Here is a 25,047-nt window from a genome sequence, read left to right on the forward strand (position 1 = left end):
AATGCAAGTAGTTCAGACAGCGATAATTCAATTACTGCTTGAGTGTGTGCAAAATAAACACAGTAGGCCTTTATAACAGCAGTAGTAGGTGAAAAAACAATCAAATTGACAATGTAAAGTTAATTAACACCTGTAGCAGGAATGGAAACTATTGTCTCTATTCACAGGCAATACAATACAACAGGTCTCTTGAAAAAACCTATTGAATTTAATGGGCTGAGCCCCAGGTAAACAGGTTCAGGATTTCAGCCTTCCCACTATAAACAACCAAGAGCCTTGTGATGCCTTAAAGACTAACAAATGTACTGTGGCCTACGTTTTAGTGGACTCACTTTGTCAGATGCATGAAGTGAAACATCAGTTGGCAGGTATATAAAGGAGAAAACTGTAAGGTGGGGCAACGAGATGCAGCAATTACAGTCAGTGATAATTAGCACTGAAATGTATGTTGAATAGACATGCCTTTTTAAAGTAGCAGATTAGTGATACTAATCAGTATAAATACAGATGTTTCCACCAGGCAGTTCTTGCCCTCAGCCTGTGAGCAAGCAAAGAGAGAAAGAGGGAAGAAGAGTCATGCTGGCTTACAGCGCACTTTAAAGTCCTTATGAGAGGAACTCCAGGAAAAAAGGAGGAAGAGAGAGAGAGAGCTGCCTTACTGTTAGTCCAGCACTAACAATAAATCACAAAGGGAGAGGCACGGATTAGGATAGGGCAGCCAGTGAGTTGATACTCTGCCTCTGGCTCCAACCAAGAGAGACAGTAGAAAGGGGTCAAGGCCATGTTCAGAAACCCCAGAAACAGAGCACTGACTTCTGTGCCAGTGCAGGAGCATGAAACTCAGTATGCATGTTAAAAGGGCAACATTAGGGTTCCAGAGAGTCAGAAGGGCAGCTTTCTAAGAGAGAGCATCTTTGTGACTCTGAAGCACTGAACATGGACAAACCTGAATGCAAACGCCAGATACTGACCACTAAACTGATTTTATTTCAGGGAGTTGCTTTTATTTCAAGGAGTTGCATCTCAGTTTCAGCAATGTACTTAACGTCCTTGTAAATAAGCCCACAAAAGTTCATAGCCTGCAAATATATGTACAACATTAGTAGTTAAGAGAGTACTATTCTGCATTACCATGGAACTACCTCCTCAATCTCCAATACGGATATTGAGGATACTAGCCTCTTAGCAGGCTTGTAAAACCTCCTTGTATTCTATCAACACAGGTGGCAAAGAAGGGGTGGAGCTGAAAGACTGCCATCCCATTCTTCTCAACTTGGTGGAGCACTATGGTGGACAAGGGATGGAGATAGCCATCACCTCAATTGCTAAGCCCTCACCTGCATGGGGTTCCTCATCATTGTGGCTACAGTGTCTTGTTAAATAAAAGGCCACTTTATAGGTCTAGAAATGCACCTTGATTTCCCATCATGAGCAAGAGACATAGTATCTCTTGAGCTCATGTGCTCCTTCTTTCTCCACTTCTCCAAGAGCTACTTTTAGTTCTGATGGTACCACAGCTCTATGTGATGTCTCATTTCATGGAGCTGTGGAGTGAGAACAAACCATAATTTGATACCATGATATCAACCTGGTTTGAGCTTGCTAATCTCAGTTTAACCAGTCGTGGGTAACCTCCAGATCATGAGCCAAATTTGGCTCTGAATACCCCTTTCTCCAAGTCATACGGAGGTAAAGATGCAGCTGCAAAGGAACAAGCCTTAAAACAAGCTCCAGGTTGTTCCTGGACAACCAGGACTTGTCCAGCTGAATCTTCATAATGAAGCCAATCCTTGCTGAAAGGAAGAAGAAGAGGAGTTTGGATTTGATATCCCGCTTTATCACTACCTGAAGAAGTCTCAAAGCGGCTAACATTCTCCTTTCCCTTCCTCCCCCACAACAAACACTCTGTGAGGTGAGTGGGGCTGAGAGACTTCAAAGAAGTGTGACTAGCCCAAGGTCACCCAGCAGCTGCATGTGGAGGAGCGGAGACACGAACCCGAGTCTACCACTCCTTTTAAGTCTACCACTCCTTTAAGCCCTACTGGAATCTTTCTTTCAAGCTCAATCCACACTGCAAAGGAAAAAAATGGTCATCATTTGGAATGTTTTCAATGTGGTTTTTATTGGATTGTTAAAATGGAAAACTTAATAAAAATTATTCCAAAAAAGAGAGGAAAAATGGTCATCTGACATCATGGTGATGTCAATCTACACAGATGCAGGAGTCTCTTAATTTCTAAATACAAGTGCCTTCCACTTTATGCTGTATGAAGTGGCTTTTAGATTAAAAAAATAGTGCAGAGCTGATTAAGTAAGCCAAAAGTGGGGAAGCCAATCGATAATGTTCAATTGCCAAGGAAAAAATAAGTATTTCCAATGTAAGAAATCATGGTGATGTCAGGTGATTGAGAGCTATACATTTTTATTAGGATTGGTTGAATGCTGCAGAGATCTGATTGGCAGAAATGTTTGTGGAGCTTCTGTGAGTTCTAATAGAAGTATTTAAAAAAATCTGTGGCTTTGGAGGGATTTAAAAAAAAATTATTGACCATTCTCCTTAGGATGTGCCGCAGTAGCCCTAGTGCACCAGCCCCCTCTGGCAGCCAGCGTCCAATATGCATAAATGTGGGACCATCACATATTACAATCTACACAGATGCAGGAGTCTCTTAATTTCTAAATACAAGTGCCTTCCACTTTATGCTGTATGAAGTGGCTTTTAGATTAAAAAAATAGTGCAGAGCTGATTAAGTAAGCCAAAAGTGGGGAAGCCAATCGATAATGTTCAATTGCCAAGGAAAAAATAAGTATTTCCAATGTAAGAAATCATTAACCAGAGGCTATATGCACATATCCTCTAAAAAGAGAGAGCTACATCACAACTTAATATATAACCAATTCTTGACAGAGAAGCTGTAAAAGAATTCATGTCTTTGACCAACTTTATGAAGTATTCAACATGCAATCTGTCCCAGCTCTATTTTTTATACACTTGGGTAGTGCTCATTATCAGATCTTGCAGAAGGGAACTAATTTAGCAGTCCCAATTAATAAGTAACATGCTTGTTTTGGATCAATCACTGCATGAAGGTTGGGACAGAAACAGAAGTTGGATTGCATACTTGAGATTCATGAGCAAGCCTGAGCCTAATCCTAAAAGGCCACTATGAAGTTTAGTATCCATATAAATAAACTCAAATGATCTCAGAAGCATTTTTTTAACGTATGCTAGCAAAAACAATAGTTCTGATTCTGCAAACCTTCTTACAAACTTGCTTGGTTCTAAGTACCTAAGAAACATTCTTTATGTCTCAGATGTTTAAGGAATATTACAAACTGCTAGAATTATGTCAAGTTGTGGGTTGCCAGCTCTTACAAAAAACAAAATTAAATTCCAGTTTTTGAAATCCAAACCTTAGTATTGCAACATGACAGAAGTAAGACTTGTGGAATTCAGCTATAAATAGGATATCTCTACCAGTGGTGTGATTATACATGGTAGTTAAAAGAAACCTTTAGGATTTAAGTCCCAGGTACCAGGGGAAAAGCAGCAGTTTCATATTCTGCTAGGAAGCTGCCAGAGGCATTCTGGAATAAACTGAATTTGTTCTTATTCAGAAGGGGAAATCTTCATTATACCAATTCAGAAGTAACTTCAGTGGATCATACTTCCAAGTGCAGTAATTAGGTTTAGGAGTGCAGATGTAGGTTGCACTTCTATGCATATTTACCTGGGAATAAGTCCCACTGGGAGTTGCAGGATGTTTTGGAGTAAGCAAATATAGGATGCATATTTAGACTCCTATAAATCCTAGTATATCTTGCCTAAAAGCAAAGCCAATAAAATCAAGTTCAGTTGTTAATTTAATAATTCCCCCTTCAACTCATGCTTATGCAGCCAAAACAGCACCATCAATGCATAGTGGTCCATGAGTAAACCCAAGGTATTCAGAAGTGCAATTTTTTAAAAGAAAAAACACCCCTAAAAGGGAAGAATCCCCCCAAATGTTAAATGAGGACAGAGCATGCTCAGGGGGCACAGGACGAGGACCCTGGAAAGGAGGCTGGATGAAGGGAGACACAGATATACAAAAGTCTGAGAGAGCCATCTCATTGTCTGGTTCAGATCAAGAAGCTATTTTTGAGACAGAAGCAAGATTTGCCTGTTGAAATAAATGGAGAAATCCAAGATTCTTCCCTTCCCTTATACCTCTTTATCATTCACACACACACATACTTTAATGGGAATGTAAACTGAATGGTTGATATGCTGAACAACTAGACACCGTGTGCACTTTGCAAGGTCTCATCGAGACTGTGCACATAATTATTCCATAAAGAGGGTATTTCACATTTCCTGGTCAATATACATAATCTTCAACAAGCCTTGGGAAATGGGCATATATTGAATGAATTTTATACATTCTTCAGCAATTATGCAGAATACTCAGCACTTTGGGGGACGCAAATACTATGTATTTGCTGAATCTTGTACATTCTCTGGGCAAACTGTATATTCTCGTGTCACTATGTATAAACGCCAAGAAACATTTTTGTTTTCCGTTTCTTGTTCAGAAGGGTGCAATCTGTGCTCTTCAGGTGGCTTCTGGCCCACTGCCTAATCCGACATGGCCTCCAACATTCCCTCCAACTGATCAGCCAAGCAGCAGGAAGAACGAGGACTCCAGATAAAGATTAACTTTTTCTGCAGTCCAACCCTCTTTTCAATACTCTCAGCTATTCCCCAGTCAGCTGAGCAGCACAAGGGGGATTACAGTGAGAGGTAAGTTTTAAACCTTTCTCTCCTACAATTCCGATGGAAATTATTGCCCTCCCCCCCCCCAATAATGCAATATTATCCATGGCCTTTGTCTTCATGCAGCAGATTGGGCTAAGAGGGTAATATACAACAAACCTGCAGTACAGTTCAATCCTGCAATGTACAGTGGTACCTCGGGTTACATACGCTTCAGGTTACATACGCTTCAGGTTACAGACTCCGCTAACCCAGAAATAGTACCTTGGGTTAAGAACTTTGCTTCAGGATGAGAAGAGAAATCGTGCTCCGGTGGCGCAGCAGCAGCAGGAGGCCCCATTAGCTAAAGTGGTGCTTCAGGTTAAGAACAGTTTCAGGTTAAGAATGGACCTCCAGAACGAATTAAGTACTTAACCCGAGGTACCACTGTATGGCTGTTGCGTCCTTCTCACACTGCCGTCCCCGACCACTTTGCGAGTCTGGGATCATCCCAGCCTCTCACAGCTGCTTGGGGCTGGCATCACATCAGCAGTGCCGACTGGGCTGGCACAGCAGTCTCCGTTCATCCTCCATGCTCTCCCACCCACCCCTGGCACATGCATGCATGTCCTGGGCACCAGCAGAATACACTCCAGCACTGGGCTCAGGTAACAAATGCACACAAGGGCCCCACTTATATCTGTGTTAGATCAGACAAATTTCCCAAATAAAAGAATTTCTATTACTGCATTTTAGAACCTCAGCTGTGAAACTTAGTCTGCAATGTTTATTCTACTTATCTTGTAAAAAGTCTAAACTCTTGCAAACAGATCTTATTTATTTAGATTTTCTGCTTCTGCAAAGTTTATAGTGCTTATTTAATTACTACCTACATAGTGTAGGAGCCTCAAGCAAGCACCACCCAAGATATATGACAGAATTTACATATTAGCAGTGAATGAACATTGTGGTTGTGTAACAGTTTCTCTTGAGCTACAATGGTGCAGAATTTTTGACAGGTGCAGAGTATATGCAGTCCTGTACATTGCTCTACTACAAAAAGGATACAAGGGTGGCAAGATAGTCTAAGTAATTGCCTTTAGAAGGTGTTTTTGCTAATGGTGGAGGAATTTTAGTTACAAAAGCACACTGTCAAGTGATATGAAAGATTGCACATTATGGAGACAAGAAGCAAAAGTTCAAGTATTCTATCCACAGGCCACAGCGTACTATTGGAATTTCAATTTTGTTTTGCTCTGTGTAGGAAGTAGAGTTTAAGCATCCAGAAAATATTGAGTGTAAATTGCCTTTGGGCACAATTTATTATTTCAATGGTTATCTGTTTTTTGACATCAGAGAGCTAAGGTAACTAGAGGCAAGTCATAAAAGGGAAATGTAACAAAAACAGACAAAATTTCCTGTTCATGTGTTACTTTCCAGGGAGAAATCTCAACCCAGTTAAGAGTCTCAAGCTCCCAGTCCTGCCCCTTCACCATGCAGGGGGAAAACAAGTGAACCATAGTGCATCACACTGATTTGGATGCAGACCCCTCTGACCACACAATCCATCTCCCTTTTCAGCTGGGGATAGACTACACAGACAGAAAGATCCCATGTTCAAACGCATGCACTACAGTTCAGCTTGTTTGATACTTTTCCTGTGTAGAAGGGGAACGAGGGAGAAAGTATGCCTGTCTCTCCAGCTTGAGATTTCTTCTCAGAAAACATGAAGGTCCAAAGGGAAACAGCAACCCAATTATTCGCATATTGCCCTAAAAGCCCCTGCTTAAAATAGCCTCTCTAGTGGAAATCTGCATGGTCTGTAACATAACGTAATAAACTTATTTTCTAGTAAATCTTGTCTTTCTCTTTTATTCCTCATCACTCTCCCATACGCAAATTAAGCTCTTAAGGCCCCTTGCCAGAATCACTTATCTCCTACAACTCCAGGCTGTGAAAAAGCCCAAAACACAGATTAAGGAAAAATTAAAAATGTGGTTTACTTTTATTGTGTGTTCATCTGCCACACACGAGTGTACCACGAGCTGTGAACCTTTAAAATCTAATAGTAGGACTTCCTATACTGTCGGTTGAACACTCAAATAACAATTACAATAACTAGCCTGACAAAGACATGTGCTCTGAAGGAGGAAGGCAAGTACAGTGGTACCTCGGGTTACAGGCACTTCAGGATACAGACGTTTCAGGTTACAGACTCCGCTAACCCAGAAATAGTACCTTGGGTTAAGAACTTTGCTTCAGGATGAGAACAGAAATCGCACAGCAGCGGCGCAGCAGCAGTGGGAGGCTCCATTACCTAAAGTGGTACCTCAGGTTAAGAACAGTTTCAGGTTAAGAACGGACCTCCAGAATGAATTAAATTCTTAACCAGAGGTACCACTGTAGCTGGTACACCCAAGAGGGGGAAAAGTGGTGCTCATCTCCAAGAGAGACTCCCACTCACCATTTGGTTGAAAGGGCATGGAGAAGGATAATAAAATATACAGGGGCTAGTTTGCACCAAGTCTTTAGGATTAGTCTAGGAGAAACAAACCTAACCATTAATGAATCTGGGTCACTGTAAGCAGCAGCACAGGGAATCACTGGCCCCTCCAACTTTGGGAGCTGTCTCAGGAACCTATCTGAATGGTTCTCTTGCCTTTCATAATGGCAAACTCGAGCTTCTTATTCCTTACATATCACTAGCCTTCATGCCTATCCTTCCAAAAACCAAAGCAGTGCCTCATATTTCTCAGAGGCTCACAGCACTTTCCCATGTCCCATTTATTTCACACCATAACAACAGAGAAGGATAAACATTAATAGGCCAACTCCACTTAGACTTACAGGAGCAATGAAAAGCATGCTCAACATGAATCTGGAAAATCCTTCGTCACCTATGAACTAGATGGCTTGGGCAAGTGCCAATCTGTGAAATAGCTTGAGCCCAACTCTTGCCCAACCCACCCCTGCTACTTAAATCCTGCTCCTTGTCAAACATTAAGTTCTTCTGATAACTACAAATATTTAGACCTTTTAAAAATACATGAACACTTGGAATAGAAATCTTAAAAACTTAAAATCTACAAAACATAAAGGGAAATCAGGGGAGACAAGGTTTTCATTAAAAGACAACTCTAGCTGTGAGGTTCTCCAGCTCAGACAAATACCCTTTTCTACCCGCCACAGAATCAGTATACAGTGGTACCTTGGGTTAAGTACTTAATTCGTTCCGGAGGTCCGTACTTAACCTGCAACTGTTCTTAACCTGAAGCACCACTTTAGATAATGGGGCCTCCTGCTGCTGCTGCGCCGCCGGAGCACAATTTCTGTTCTCATCCTGAAGCAAAGTTCTTAACCTGAAGCAATATTTCTGGATTAGCGGAGTCTGTAACCAGAAGCGTATGTAACCTGAAGCATATGTAACCCGAGGTACCACTGTACAGACCATCAACTTATAAAGTGACTAATGTGGAGTCTTACCACTTAAGACCCCCAACCTTTACCACACAACAGAATTTGTGGCAGAAAACCTTACCATTTGGTATGCTGGTCACAGAGGATTTAGGGCAGATGACTAGTTCTCCTGCACTGGGCGCCGAGCCCAGGTGGCGGGCACTGCAGGGCGTCGTAACTATGATGTCACATATGCACAGAATGGAAGGCGGGGGGGGGGGGCTCTCTGAATTCCGGCTTCTCAAAAGGCATTGCTTAAATGTGGAAGACCAAGGTCTGCCACTGCTGGTCATCTATATTGGGCCTATGCTAGCTTCCTGGGCTTATGTTCTGTTCCTCTGACTCCGCTGAAACACAAATTGCAAGGCCCTGCCTTTTTGTCCATGTTATTCTGTGTTGTGTTAACTGATGGGATTAAGAAATAAACAAATAAGGTGGCAACATGGAGGGGTTATGGGAATGAAATAAACTGAGCAAATAAATATCATTATCTCAGGAAAATAGCCAGTGACAAAAAATAAGAGCTCAAGACCACCTAACTGGCATTTGATTCATTTCAGAATAGTCTCCTTTATGGAGGCGGTTAGATAAAGATTGTGTAATAAGATTGCAGAGCAGCTTTTCTGACATTCAAAAGTCTTCCGAATGAAAGCAAGTGGTGGTAATGCAGTTTTGTTTTACCTCCTAGGGTTCCCTGTAACAGTGTGAAGCAACTTTAATTAGGATGAACACTCCGAGAAGGAACGTATGATCAGCTTCAGCCATTTCCTCACCTTGTTTTGCACAAGGGAGCTCTAAAATGTTAAATCCTTCCTTTGTTCCCAATTATTACCGCAGTTAGGAGGTCAAAGAACAGCATGCCTGATAGTCCAAACAGGTCAGAGAACAGCATGGCTAATAGCCCAAGCAGGATAAAAGTCTATTTGGTTGAGGTCTGGCCCCATTAATTGGGAAGAACAAATGAGGAAGAATGTGAAATTAACAATCATCTAATGCCCAGTTGCCCTCAGATCACAAAACCCACGTGGGTTTGAACAGGCTGTAATGTAAAAATAAAAACAAACATGAAAACATAGGCTGGTGAGTAAAGGTAAAAGCAAAGGTAAAAGGACCCCTGACCGCTAGACGGTCTGGGGTTGCAGTACTCATCTCGGTATACGCTTCTCAATACGAAATTTTAGATCAGCTCTGGTATAGCTGTCTCTTTTATGAAATTAAGTTATTTTCTTAAGACATCATAATCAGAGCAAGATACAGTGGAAACTCGGTTTTCGAGCGTCTCGGAAGCTGAATGATTCAGAAGCCAAACGCTGAAAACCTGGACGTGAATGCTTCCGTTTTCGAATGTGCCTTGGAAGTCAAACGGCTTCCGAGGCATGTTTCTCCATTTTTCTGAATGGAATGTGCCGCCTGCTCATTGTGCCTCAGTTGTCCAATGTTTCAGAAGTTGAATGGTCTTCCAGAATGGATTACGTTCGACAACCAAGGGACCACTCTACAATAGAATGGGTGCTACAGAACAGCTGGGTTCAAGTGCTCAAAAAAGGAAAGAAGTCATTAGGGAAATTTTTCCTCCTAAAGAACATCCAGCAAAACAAGCGTTTCAGGACATTTTAAGTGGAAATTATGGGGTTACAACTTTCCAGTACCCGTGTCAGGATGCAAGGTGCAGGGGCTGGCAGCTCTTGCTTTCCACTCTTTTTATATATCACTAGCCTGGCAGATCACCCAGTGAAACCGATTTGGTTCAGGACTGACAAAAGTCATCACATAATATATAATTATCTTACGGGATTCACCGCCACAAGGTGCAACGACAGCCACTGATTTAAATGACTTCCAAAAAGAAGACGACCTGTGCTCCACAAATTTTCCATATTAATGGTAATTAGCCATGACAGAAGAAATCAAAACTCCTTGTACTGAGGACAAGTATATGGGGACAAGCAAGGATTAGGCATCACCTGAATTCACTGTCTCACAGATTCAGAGGTCTCCTAACTGGTCAATGTTTAACAAAATGCAGAATTCAAGGTTATATTATGAATCCGCAGCCTTCTGCTGGTTGAAAGATTGGATCTTACTGGAAAACACTGATGTCCTAGATCTGGAAGGGTTTGACAATGCTTTTGGGCGGCATGCATATTTGTGGTATGACAAGGTTAAAGTGCACAAATTGTTTAAAAACCACATTGTTAGGAGAGCAATTTTAATGGTCTGGACAAAATATAAAGACTTATTGGAGAGTAAGACTCCGAGGTGGCTCTCACCGGTGGAGGCCAAGGCACGTAAGAGACCTAACATGGAGGCCAATTGGCCTAAATATGGGGAAATAATTGAAAAGATTGGAGACAATTGGAGGTTGCAGAGCTTGGAAAAATTAAAAAACAAGGTGCGAGATTGGTTGCATTATGCACAAATTCAAGAGGTTTTTAAAGTAGACAAGAAGGTTGGATTCCAGGTGGAAAAATCGAAACTAGAGACAGAACTGTTAGAACCAAAAAGTAAACTACTTTCGAGAATGTATAACCTGCTGCTTAAATGGAATACTCAGGATGAGACAGTCAAATCCGCCATGATAAGGTGGGCGCAGGATTTGGGGCATAACATTATGTTTGAAGACTGGGAAAGGTTATGGAACACCGGAATGAAATTTACGGCATGTAGTGCCTTGAAGGAAAACATTATGAAAATGATATACCGGTGGTACATGACCCCAGTCAAGCTTGCTAAGATATATCACCTGTCTGATAATAAATGTTGGAAATGTAAAGAGGCGGAAGGGACATTCTTTCACCTCTGGTGGACCTGCCCGAAAGTGAAGGCCTTTTGGGAGATGATTCATAATGAACTAAAAAAGGTACTTAGATTTACCTTACCTAAGAAACCAGAGGCCTTCCTCCTGGGCATGGTGGACCAGAGAGTGCTTAAGAAGGACAGAACTTTTTTTATGTACGCTACTACAGCAGCAAGGATCCTGATTGCAAAGCATTGGAAGACACAAGATTTACCCACACTGGAGGAATGGCACACGCAGTTGATGGACTATATGGAACTGGCCGAAATGACTGGCAGAATCCGAGACTTGGGAGAAGAAACAATCGAGGAGGACTGGAAAAAATTTAAGGACTATCTGGAAAAACACTATAAGCTGTATGAATGTTAAAAAATGCACCTTTTAGGAAACTCTAGCTTCAGTAATGTTAAACTAAAGAAATGGAAATTAAGGCACAAGAAGTTTGAGATAGAATAATGAAATAACTTTATTGTGTTTAAATGAAAATGTACACGATTTGGGTTATAACACATTTGAAATTGGGTAACATGATAAAACGAAGGATACACAAGTAATGAAATAAGTTAACAAATTGCTGATGTTATGTATCACAGAGAATGCAGGGTTGGGAGGATGTGGGGAAGTCCAGTAGATTTGGAAAAAAGAACAAGAAAATTTGTAACTTTTTTACTTTACTCTTATAATATGCTCTTTATTCTTTTTTCTGTACTTTACAAACTCAATAAAAAATATTATTAAAAAATATATATGCAGAATTCAGGTGTGGCCAACCTGTGGCCCACCGGGCATTGCTGTAACTCCTCTGAGCTCCCAGCCAGCATGACAAACGAACAGCGATGATGGGAGATTGAACAGAATTACAATGCCAGGCAGCATAAAGATAAAGGGGATAAGAATTTCATATTTCACAATACTGTATTCTTGCATAGCATACCACCTGTGCTAACTAGGTAATCCTCTTCAGGCAATGAGACTGAACACAAAGGTATTTGGCTGGGTGTGCTTAGATGCCTCCACATATGGTGGGTGAGGGGGGGTGCACGTGTGTATGTGTCTTGCTCATGAGGAGACCTGTAAGGGCATTCATCCAAATATGCTTCAAATCCCCTTTCAGACCCTGCTGAACACAGGAATGTGATGGTAGAGTTGGCATACCTGGGAACACTGGGGACATGGGCGTTCCTAGGGGTTGGTTAGGTTGCCCCCACCAAGGGCACAAGCGGGTGCAAAAATCATGCCTCTCCACTCTGGCTCAGAGTGGCTAGGAGCCGCCTGCCCACCTGCGCACTCCTTGGGCTGCTCCTCGGTTGCTCTGGGAACCATGGGAAGCACATAGGCTCCTCTGGACACCCCAGAGGAGGAATCCGGTTGCTGGCATGGGTTGTTGCAGCAGCCCTGTGGAAGCCCCTTCCCAATCGGTGAATGGCACTATCAGAAGTGTGAGCAGAGCACCCAGCAGGGCTTGGAGGGAAGAAAGGTGAAAAAAGCAGGTGATAGTTGCAGGAAGAGGAAAAGGGAAGGAAAGAAAAGGAAAGGTGGGAAAAGAAGCAGACAGATGGAGGACAGGGAAGGCACAGCAGAACAGACCTGACCCCAGCAGCAGTGGAGGAAATCACTGGCAGATTGCAAAAGGTGACAAAAAGCAAACTTTTTGACTTTCTAGTCCATGGTCTCTCCTGGTTTCAGAGGTGCCAATATAGTTCCTTGCCAAGAGCACAGGGGAGCCTATGTACTTTCAGGTTGGGGGTGGGATCACCTTAAAGACTAAGGCACTTTAATATGGAGTTTTGGATGAGCTCACACCTCATCAGAAGCAGCAAGTATGATTCTCACCTGTCAGGTATATATACAAATGGGTGTAAAGCAGGGGATGCAAAGGTTAGAATTAAATGGCAATGGAATGCAGAAGTACAATAACTTATAAGTAGAGCTTATATACATTAAAAATGACTCTTCACAGCAGCAGTGATAACAGGATTCCCTGGGCACAGTACACTGTATGTGGATTGTATATTGATATATTTTTCAAATCACTTAGAAATTCTTTGATTAAACGGTTTATCAATTCTTCTGAATTAAAATAAATGTACACTTCCCCTGAGTTCCATAAAGAATATTAATGTCTTTGTACATCTCTTGTACACTATCTGTTCTCTAGGCAGTAAGCATATCACTAATAACTGGTAATAAATAAATGTTTAATAATTCTGCCATGTGCTTGTTCACGGATATGTGCTCCTTTCTCAACTTTTCCATCATTGCAAACTTGGTTGGAACCTTCACAAAATCAATTCATAAAGGGAGGCTTGATATGAGGGACAGGGGGAAAAATGAGACGTGTCTTATTTTGCAGTTCTGCTTTTACCTCCTACTGAAATTCTTCCTTAACCACATACCCAGCTAACATTGTCAAGTAACATGCAATTGGGGACAGAGAACAAGAAGGCAAGCAAATTAATAGGTGTCTGGCTGGAATTGCAGGGGTCAGGTAAGAAGGCAAAGAGACGTGGGGCATGAGATCCCTATTCACAGTTTATAAACCATGGAGGACAGTTCTGATTAACATCAGAATAATGTTTAAGACCTAATAAGAAAAATGTGACCCAATTGATCAAAACATTTTGCAGCAAATTGGCCCCAATGGACCAATTTACAAGGAGGACACTCAGTCAAGACAAAGTATTTCAACCTCATTAATGAAAATATTCTTTGCTACTATTCTTGCTTAATTTCAGAAATCATCCTTTGCCAGTAAAAAAAGAAAAAGGGGGGGAGGAACTCTATAATTTCATTTTAAGGTTAACTATGCATGTCAGGATGGGGGTATCATTAATGCCTTTCCCCAACCTTATAGAATTGGCTACTAAGTAAATATAATAATTCATTATGCAGCAAGGTATTTCAAACAAAGCCTTTCACATGGGAAAAGAAGGTTATTCCTTAAAAACAACAATAGTTTACACATCATATTGCTTCACCCCACCCTTGCAGGGAACTAACTCCATGTATGGCTTCCGCTAACAGACAATAAAGGAGCATTTACCACCACCCCCTTTGATTGGTGAACATAAACATAAGGAGGGGATACTTTCCTGACAAATATTACAGAAAGAATTTGTGATTCACAAGATGGAAGTAAAGCAAATCTTACTGAAAATGAAAAGACAAAAAATAATAATAAAGAAAATAATTACTTTTGGCACAGTACAAATTCTGTTATAAGGATACCACTATCCTTTTTGCACTCTCATCCTGGATCAGAAACAAGTCTGCAATCACAACACAACTTTTAAAATATATTCATGCAGTTACAGCTCATTTCAGTGGAACAGATTCAGATGTACACACAGGGTTGGAAGCTATGATAATTAGGATAGATGCCCAAATTACACCAAAAATCTGAAACAGGCTGCAATCCAATGTATACTTACTTACTCACCCTACAACTGTCCCATTTTAGCTGGGACTACCACATTTTTAAGATCCCCATCTAGATGAAAAGTCCACATTCCAAAAATTCCAGTTTGCAGGAAAAAAATGTGCTTAAGGCTATGAATGCAGCACATATTTAAAACACTTTTAAAAGCAACCCCCCACAACTGGAGTGGGTTAAGGGCACTGAGAACTGTAGCCCTGTGCTGTGTGAACTACAGCTCCCATTGTTCTTTTTTTTCGGGGGGGGGGTGCTTTAAATATATGGTGTATGTGCAACATACTTTTCTTCTGTAATAGCTCAGCATAGGAGTCAAACATGGTGCATGTCTCACTGTGTGTAAATAACCTGTATACTGGATACCAAATAAATTATGGTGACGTCATACAACTTGCATCTCTGAGAATTAAGGAAAACCTGGTAAAATGCATTATTTTAAATGACCCAACCGTCTTCACAACTGGTCCCATTTGTTGGAAACTTCCCATAAACATGGTATAATTAAAAAAAGGGTTGATTCCTTTATCCTCTGAAGCGGATTCAAAATACTAAGCAATGCTACTGTATTTCAATAATATATATTTTAAAGAGGGAGGCCACTAATGATCTTTCGATCTTGACTCTTATGTAGGTGCCAAGCTGAGTTAAATATTGGCTACTGAAAGCAAGGAAGCTTTCAGAAGAAAACAGGAGTCTCAAAGATTTCAACTTCTGTCTATAATCATCTTCCCTTGAGAAAACACCTTCCTGAATTTTACAATAACTTTCTGCTACACATTTCAGCCAGTTGACATAGCTGAAAGTTAAATAGATACAGACACACAAAAGTCAAACTAACATTTTAAGGCTACAAAACCGCAAAAGAAGATTAATGTTAAACTACAGCACTTGCTTCAAAGTGGGGAAAATATTTTGCTAAGCATCATTTCTTTCTTTCTTTCTTTTAGCTCTTGCCATGACAGTTTTACTGCCTGATTATTTGATAAAGCACTCTGCTCTGCTTGAGCATATAAGGTCTAAATATTAGACAAATGGAATGCTAGGAATTTCTGATAGCCATACCCTGTGCAGGGATCATTCCAGCACTATAAACCAAATGATGTGACCTTTGAGCTTTCCAGAGGAAACTCTGAAGCAGCAGAATTATAAAGAGGCCATTATGCTGGGAGCTATTCCAAGATATTTAACATGCACTTTCACATTACTTGTGATGGTAAAAGAAAGTGGGGGGGGGGGGGGAGAAAATCTGTGAAAGTAAAAAGAATATAAAGCAATTGGACCCTAATCCCATGCAGAGTTATGCAGCTGTCAGTCCCACAGATTTAAATAAGACATTTACCCATGGTTAGGACCATCGTCTTACTGTGCAAAGTGCTTCTTCAAGTGCACTTCTCTTCTTAAGACTATTTTTTCATCACTCAGGAACCCATTGTTCCCAGTTCATACCAGGCCAGAGGGTGTGGCATTACCTTTTTCTCCAGCTCAGGATACCCCTCTAATTCATTCCTAACTGCCTCCATGTTGTAGGAACCAGCAGTTACAGAATAAGGCAATGGCTCTTAAGACAGCTCCTCAGAGGGAAGGCGGAAAGGAGGTTCAAGCCAGCCAGCGTTCATAAGACTTCAGCATGCTGCTGAGGCAACAACTGTCTCTTGAGTGAGTCGTAGTCAGCAATGGTTGATGTGAGCTCTCCAGGGTGCTGAGAATTTGTCTTTTGCCTTCCCTTGTCCTAGCTGAGTTCTGGTGGCATGTACCCTGACCGAACTACTGGACTTAACTGACCATGACCCTGCTCTGTTGGATGCAGTCTGCATCCTATTAGAGAGTGCATAAGCGTCAACTTCTCCAATACCCTAAGGTGAGGGAAAACAGGACAATTCTCTAAAGAATAAAATTTGTTGCTAATTCTTATAATTATATAAAAGCCTCAACCATCACTTTCACTGATACAGTGCGATATTCATCTTCATGGTTATCAGTTACAAACAGGATATCTGATCTTGACTGATCAAAGCAGTTTTTAAAAGTTTTGAACAACTTCACTTTCTAGATACCATGCATGTCTGCATATAGCAGAGGTCCACAACTGTGACTAAATGCTTTCAATACAATCCTTATTAGGATGCAACCGTTTTTGTTTTTTTTTTAAAAGAAACCCACCCAACTATTAACTCTGGACCGGATTATTCATCTGTATGTATTAAAGAGCTTAAAAATGCAAACGCCCCCACATTTTAGTCAAATAGGTCATCTGTAATGACCTAAAACTACATCCTAAGAGAATTTCTCACACATACCATTCCCAAAATGGTTTGGAAGACATTGTGAGGCTCATACCAGTATAGACATAACTTGATCTTTCTGTGCCTATGTTGCTAAGTATATGTAAAATGCATAGCAAGAGAACCTTAAATGAGTCTGATATTACTACTTGGGTACTTTTACCCTTGCCAACAGGTGAATCACGAGGGGAGGGGCAGAATATCATTAGCTAAAGGCACTTCATGGTGTGAAATGTATCATGTCTCCAAATTTTCCCAGTAGCTTCCCCAAATGTCAAAAAGTATTAGCAACTGACAGCATTCACCAGCTTTCTGATCTAAGATGGCCAACCTACAGAGAAATTCTGCAACATCCTATACTCTAGGGAGATCAAGCACGGTAATATGAAAGAACAAGGCACTGCAACAAGTGCTTCATTGCAGCGTTCCAGACACTTTATTCCCTACACCACACATGCACACATTTTCCTTTGCCCCCTTACTAACATTGCACCACATTGGGCTGTTGAGGGAGCAATCCCTCCCTTTGTTTTTGTTAGTTTGTTTACAGAGGTGTGACTGACACGTGTGTTCACATTCCTCTCACTTCTGCAACTGGGGACATTTTAAAAATAGCTTCTCAGTGTGAACCAAAAAAATGCATATCTGGGTGATGAGATGGTTCTTTCTACCCTTTTATACCGGAGTCTTTTCCTTCATCCTCCTTTTCCAGCCACTTATTGCCCCAGCCCAGTCAGTCAGCATTCCATGGCCACTGAGTTCTTACTGAGGTTTTTGTGGTTCCCCCTCAAACTTTAAGAATACACGAAGTCTACTGATACCTCCCTTTTGTACATAGGTGGTTTGTGGGTCCAGCTACATTTGTATAATCACACAAAGCCTTGAAGTGGAAAGAAGACAAAATGAATCGTTGAAAAACAGAATGTTTAAACTACCTGAAGAAGAAAAAATAACTGAATACCCTTATTTTTATGCAGCACCACATGATTTTTGTTTCTGATGGTTAATTATAGAGCAGCCTGGGCATTTGAGCTTCAATATTAATTCATTCCTCACTCATAATAAGGCTTAAAGATTAAGAAGCATGTAACATTTATGTAACAGGAAACATCTAAATGTTCTGTGGCCATTTCCTTCCTTCACACCCTCGAAAACCCGCCAAAAACTTCAACAAATAAAACAAAGCTAGCATTGTAACAACTGGTGACTAACCAAAGTATGGCCCAGTTATTAGTATTTGCTTGGAGCAATAACTCTAAAGTGAATTAAATGTCACTTCCTCAGCTCAGCAGTTAAGTGGGTCACATGGATTCCATTTTTGCTCCTGTCAGGATAGAATCTGCATTGCAGGGCAGGGCGCAGATATGCTTTTTTGCAATAAAATCAAAGGCCACCTCCATGTCATTGTCAATGTTTATACTCTGGATATGCTCTCATCCCTGTTCTGAGGCCTGAGAAGAGCCACGAGTCCAGCCATGTGTTTTATTAAGCTGTTAGATTCACAACAGGATGATATTGATCCAACTTCTATTACTGATGGAGAAATGGAGAATGAGACTGGATTCTTTTCTCTTCAGCTGCTTGGACCTTCTGTGTCCATATTTTGTGTTCTATCATCAGAGCACTTCTTGGCTGAATCTAGACACATCAAAGAAGCGTTTCAGTTTAAAGCATTGTAAATTTAAACAGGGAAAACAGGTAGAGAAAAACAGGAGTCCACATCTCCATCTGGTAGCACAATGTTATATCGCACATACAACACACATAAATCCCTTTTTCTTTACCAGTCTAGCTGAGTCCCCTGATCCTGACAAGATTTGTTTTCCGAAAGGATTTTTTGTTTAGGTTTGCCAGTAGGTAAAAATCTTTCTGTCATTATCAAAAACTTCTCAGAAAAGGCTGGAAGTTTTGATACAACAAAAAGTAAAGAAAATTAAATGTGAAAGGAAATGTCTTGAAAAGCTAGGTCTCAATTTGATCGCCATGATCAAACAGCAAAGAACCATAATTTAGATCAATGCGCATTTTAACAGCTTTTTAAAAGCTCTTTTAAAAGGGAAAGCGACAGTCAAATGGAAGGATATTTTCATCCTTACGAATTTTAAAGTAGAGGAGTGAACAAGACATTATAAGCAGTGCAACTCAATTTGAACTGTGCAAAGTTCAGGTACATTATGTGAAGCTGGGGGATATTAGTCACAGCATGGGTAGATGTGAGTCTGATCCCTCTCTCCACCATCACATTTGCCTCTGAAACTACTTCTCCCCATCTCTTTTTCCCCTAGCCTGAGTTACTTGCTAGGTGAGACACATGCCTCCAATTTGCCAAGGTAACAACAAAAAATACTTTTGCTCTTTGATTTCAAAGAAAACAATAGCAGTACGCACTACTAAAGAACCAAGGTGACATGCACTACTATAGGGGATTAATTGTAGAGATGCAGTTGCGTCCAAAAACCTTTCTTCACCACCTTCTGATGCACATATAATTTAGACTTGAAGTTCTTCAGTCTTTGACCCATCGGTGCATCCAAGCCACTGATAACAAAGGATTCCCTGCATACTACAAGATTAGCAGTACTAGATATAATAAAATGGACCCAGAGGAATGAGAGACAAAGCACTAATCAGGAAGCAATACAACCTGTGCCTGTGAGTGAACTCATAACATGCCAAAAGATACCTTTGAGACTGCTTAACCCTTTAAATAAAGGGAGTCTGCAAGTTAGTAGAACAATGCCAAATATTATACAATTTATTGTGTGTGCTGGCGATGTTAAAATGAGTTTTATAGTTCTAAAGCAATGTGAAGCACTGGGAAGCCTTAGACATTACATTAAACCATAGACTCGCGTGCATGAACTTTTTGAATGTCCTCTCTTCTACTCCAGTTGGGCCAAAACCAAAGTGACTGAAAGCATCTGCTTCCATTTTAAACTAACCACAATTTGTCATCTGCTTCCAATATCCTCATCACAGCAATGCAAGGAGAGAAGAGAACGTTTGTGATGCGTAACGCTAAACGATGTCCAAACCAGGTTATCATTGCTTTAAGAGCAACTCATACAACCTGTCTTAAGAGCTCTGTCCAGAAGAGAGAAGTCTGTGTTACAGGCCTACATTCCAATACATCTTCTTCTTTTAATCAATTATCTGTGATTCTAGGATGTTTGTTGTGCCCTTTACCACAATGGACTTACCACACTACAGATCTTATTTACTTTCCTCCCTTTCTTGCCACCTTGCCTTCCTGCAGAAAGAAAAGTTCAAAGAAACTTTTTGGGTATACCTAAGGGATGCTCTGTTTTACCCTGCAAAGAGGCAGGGCTTTAACTTGACTAGGGGAGCATATTCAGCACAGGCGCTCACCTTTTGTTTTATTGGTCCCAGAAGCAGTTATCAAGGATCAAGCAGATGACTATCTCAGACAGGGGAGCAAAACAGAAGGGGAAATAACCCCTCCCCACAACTGTAAAGCAGTCCTTTCCCAGAGCTGGCATTTTGACAGGCAAATTAATTGAGTCCAATAAAAGTTCAAAATGCTGGCATTTTTCTCATAAATGCTCTGCAGGAGGGTGATCTTGGTAAAGTCTGCCTGCCAGTGCAGATTAAGCATTGAAATGGCAGAGATGGCAGGGGGTAGGACCTTCCCTTGCTGCCAGCAACTAGCAATTCTTCTTCCAACTGCCACCAGAACAAGATTCTGAACAGCTTTAGATGTATTTGCTTCTCTCACATCAGACAACCCATTTTAGGAGACCCTCATGTCACCCTGATTGTCCAGTCAATATCCATTAAATTCCATTCTATAATTTAGTTTTTCAATGCATTTTACACAGCTATGGGGCAATATCTACGGAGAGTCAAAACCTCTACACAAGAAAAGCCTGCAGAACTGAAACCACTTGAGTTCACCTATTTGCCTAGAAAAAGCACAGTGCTCAGGAAGTCTCATTCACTCCGAGCTCTCTTGAAAACAGTTGTGGAAGATGAGCTCTATTAGGTATAAAGCTGACATTTAAAATAGTGTCCTGAATATGGACACCAACTTCTCTGATCTCCAAGGCAAACACTGCATTACAATACGTTTTACATTTTCATTTCCCATGCCCACCCTATTTTTAAAATAAGGGTGGGGCTTAGCAGGCTTTGAAGTTCAAAGTGAAAGCTATACCAAAAACTTGTTTAATTATGGTTTATCAACCATCAAATCAGATACCACTATTTTCATGACCCCTTGAAAATAGGTGCAGGAGCTGAGGTGCTGCTTTGAACCTGAAACACCGAATGGTACCTAAAGTAACCACATTTAGCTTTATTCCTATATCTTCATCTTTTAAGGGAGCAATCACACTGCACTGTCTTTTGCGTTTTACTCCCCGACTTTAAAATCTGTGCACATGTAAAACTGATATTTGCACTTGAAATGTTACCCTGAACACATGTACCAATTTTTATTCCAATCTCTTCATGCTCAAACTGTTTAGCATTTAAGCACAGTTATCTGAGATGCCTTACTTTAGATGATGCATTGCTTCATCTTGTGTCACCAGAGTCACAAGGCAAGCTCTGGGTCAAATAAGAGGGCCTCTTAGCATAGTTTGCGTGGCCAGAGATCACGCTGGACTTCATGCATCTGGAAGGTAGAAGCCTGTTTACTTTCAAATGCCTAAATTCCCCATCTTACATTAGACTCACATCTAGTTTTGAAGGACAAATAAGGAAAAACAAAAAATACACACCAGAAGGCAGAGAAAACAAGGAGAAGAATGTAGTCCCTGGAGGCTGGGTAACTGCTGGTCTGAGTTTAGAAGGCCTTTGATTTAGCTGTAGTTAAGTGACCATGATCCAAAGAACTACTTTAGGAATAATAGTTGACTTGGTTTATTTAAAAAGCAGTCAGACCCTCGAGTTTCAAAAGCAGTATTTTGCTGTGTGGCATTGGACCCGTTGAAGACAAACCCAAAGCCCTCTTGAGTACATGGTAGTAGTTGGTTGGTTGTTCTGGACCCTGCCCTTTTTAACTCCACGTTTACATATACAGGTATCTTCATTTCCAATTTAAAAATACAAGAAAACTTAATATCTGTGTTTCCTTTAAGGAACCTAACTTGCTTCATTTACGTTGTCTGGGTAGATAATTTGATATATGCTATAGTCTAAGTGTGTCTGCCCTCTTTTGTAATTAGACACGTTCAGCTTAAAACTTTGCTCCAAAATTAAAATCTCAGCCATAAACCGATATTTGTTGGATTAGTAAAACAACATTTTATGGGCTAATAAATAAAAGATTGTGCATTGCTGGTGATGAGAAGGAGAACACGGAAAGGAAAGGAAGACTAACAAGAGATGTCCTGATGTTGTTCTTACCTGGAAGTTCACCCATCAACTCTGGAACAGCCTCCCCCAAACATTGTTGGACTACAACTTCCATAGTCTCTGCTCAGAGATTCAAAGCTGGGAAAGGTTTGGGCAAAGCTGCCCAAAATACAGAATGGTAGAATGGCTCCCTCTTGTCAATGTCTCATTCCCGTAATGCAGCAAAAAAACCTATTTTTTAAAAAAATCAATCACTCACAGAAATCATTACATGACTAATATTCCAACGATCACTACTGCTCCTTGGGTATTAATAAAGTCTGCCTTTGCACAGCAAATATTATCTTAATACAGTGACACCTCAGTTTACGAACTTAATCAATTCCAGAAGTCCATTCTTAAACCGAGGCGCGCTTTCCCTAATGAGACTTCCCGCCACCGGTGCCCTTCCACCGTTCGGCTTCCGTTCTTAGACCAAGGTAAAGTTTGCAAACTACTTCTGGTTTCACCGAGTTCATAAACCGAATCATTTGTAAACAGGGCTGTTCTTAAACTGAGGTACCACTGTATACTATATAAACAATTATATCTATATATGGAAGAGCACAAGGTAAAATTCTATTCCACATTGTAATTTTAAAATAGTAGTAGCATTGTATCTTGAAATGTTAGGGCAGTCTACTAATTTAGGTTTAACATTTGCAATACAATCCCAGGTATGTTTACTCAGAAGCAAGCACCACTGAATTCAATTGTGTTTATCCTGAGATAAGTGTGTATGGGATTGCAGCCTAAACCTCCATCTTTCTTAATGGCAAAAGGGTACTGTATATTAAACCTCCACTTGACGATGACAGCTGAAAGGCATTCTATTTTCAAGAAGGGTTCCATACAAATGAAGCATGCAATATTCTGTCTGTGGAAGTCAATTTATGCTGAACTCGTAATTTATCATACAAACTCAGGAGATACAAATGAATGTCACAGAACTATTTCTTCATATCATAACTACTGAAGTCTTTTATACATGTTTTTAGAAGTATTGAGTTTCAAAAAACTTGAATCAATCTTTTTCCTATAGAAAGTGTTACAAGACTCATGAGAAAATATATTAAAAGCCTCTGTCAGAGAAAGAAAATCCCCTTTAGATCAGTGATCTTTTGAATAATCACATTAAAGAAACATTTCTATTCTTTCAGGGGGTGGGGGAACCAAGACAGACTACTAAAGTTAGCAAATTTGCAATGCACAGATCTGCAGTCCAAAGATCAGAAGAAATGCACTAGTCAAGACAGGTAAAACTAGTTAGAACTCTATGGGCCAAAAAGGAAAGAAAACCTTTGTACTCAACTGGACTTGCAGCCCAGCATTTAACTAATTTAGCTGGCACTTTCCCATCAAAGGCTGAAATTAATGGTGCTGATTGGCCTGAGAGTAACTTCCCTGAACCTAGAAAACCTTTGAAACAGAGGCAATGGCATCCTCCTGGCTGTGCTCATTGGAATGGGGATGGGGCAAGGCAGGGGCAAGGAATCTCTAAGACCGCCACCTCAGGGCTCCGCGATCTCACAACCGCCTCACCAAGATGCCTCTGCCTCTGTCACTACTCATGAGCCACACGATGAATCCAAAAATATAGCACAACAAGTTGGTCAGAATGTTGACTGGCCAGACTTGTAGAACACCAGTGCTAAAGCAACAATCCAATTCTAAGGCCAATTCAAGGTCCCAATGCAAAGCCCTAAGTCAGGCTTCCTCAACCTCAACCCTCCAGATGTTTTGAGACTACAGTTCCCATCATCCCTGACCACTGGTCCTGCTAGCTAGGGGTCATGGGAGTTGTAGGCCAAAAACATCTGGAGGGCCGAGGTTGAGGAAGCCTGCAACAATGCAGGGTCCAAATATCTGAAGGTGCACCTTCTTCCAATCAAGCTGCCTGTGAATTAAGATCTGCGGGGGAGGCCCTGCTGGTGATTCTGTTGCCAGGGGAAGTCCTAGTGGGAAGGCAGCAGTACACAAGACAGCCTTTTCTGTGTTGGCTCCCCAACTCTGGAATCACCTTCCTTCTGAGGTGGGTCTAGCAGTGACATTATTTAATTTCTGTTAGCAGCTGAAGAGGAAGCTCTTTATACAGGCCTTTGGTGTGGGATAAGGTTTCAATCCACTCAGGTATGTTCATTTATTGTTGCTTTAATAGCTTGCTACCATGATCTACTTTATTGAATTCTGGAATTTAATAATGTTTTGGTTTTATTAAACAATGTTTTATTTTTGCTGTGTACTTCTACCCTGAGAGCTTCTTGCAAAGGGCAGATTATAAATACGGTAAATAGATAAATGAAATAAAAACTATATTGGAAGAATGTTATAGAGATCTACAAATTATCCCAGTAGACACAGAACAAGCAACTTCCTATATTCCTAGGGGAGGCTTTGTATAAATTTACAATATTAAACTAGGTGTGCAGCTTTTAGTCTGGGCTAACAAGAGATTAATTCAATGTTAGATTTACAGTGAAACACTTTCATTTTTCTGCCTTCAAGAATGAAGTTGTTGATTTGAAAGAAGACCACAGATAACACAAGGGCTTGAATAAATGTGAATGCTTTAAAAATAGACTATAATGTATGATCAAGGAGCAGTATTAAGCTGCTGGAAAATTAAGGATCATGCTATATGCTCTAGAATCCTGTGACTTCTGCAAATAAGGGATGCTCTCCTAAAAAAAGGAACAACAACTACCTTTATAATAATAATAATATTTTTTTATTTATACCCCACTCTTCCCGGTTTAAAAACCAGGCTCAGGGCAGCTAACAGCAAATATAAAACATTGATTAAAATGTGACTTAAAAACAGCATAAAACACAACATAAAATGCAGCATCAATATCAATAACATTCAAAAATTTAGGGGTCTTTTTTTGGGGGGGGACCCCAGTCAGTAGACATCAAATGATCACCAGGGCAACTGGCCAAGTTGGTCCTACTAGGGCCAGCAAGGAGACCAGGGAAGAATTTAAAT

The 25,047-nt window shown here is 40.6% G+C and overlaps 1 protein-coding gene and 1 long non-coding RNA gene across 2 annotated transcripts in view; both read right to left on the reverse strand.

Moving 5' to 3' along the window:
- Positions 1-25,047, reverse strand: part of WWC2 (WW and C2 domain containing 2) — a 111,895-nt gene that overhangs the window by 74,953 nt on the left and 11,895 nt on the right. The gene's annotated exons all lie outside the window — the stretch shown is intronic.
- The window catches only part of LOC310852576, a 33,423-nt gene continuing 10,405 nt past the window's right edge, over positions 2,030-25,047 (reverse strand). The window contains exons 2-3 of the long non-coding RNA XR_014568282.1: positions 17,916-18,341; positions 2,030-2,071 (exon numbers count right to left, since the gene is read on the reverse strand). This is a non-coding gene — a long non-coding RNA (uncharacterized lncRNA). The remainder of the gene's footprint in view (positions 2,072-17,915; positions 18,342-25,047) is intronic.

This window comes from Podarcis gaigeae (assembly GCF_964106915.1).
Source record: "Podarcis gaigeae genome assembly, chromosome: 9".
NCBI classification, from domain to species: domain Eukaryota; kingdom Metazoa; phylum Chordata; class Lepidosauria; order Squamata; family Lacertidae; genus Podarcis; species Podarcis gaigeae.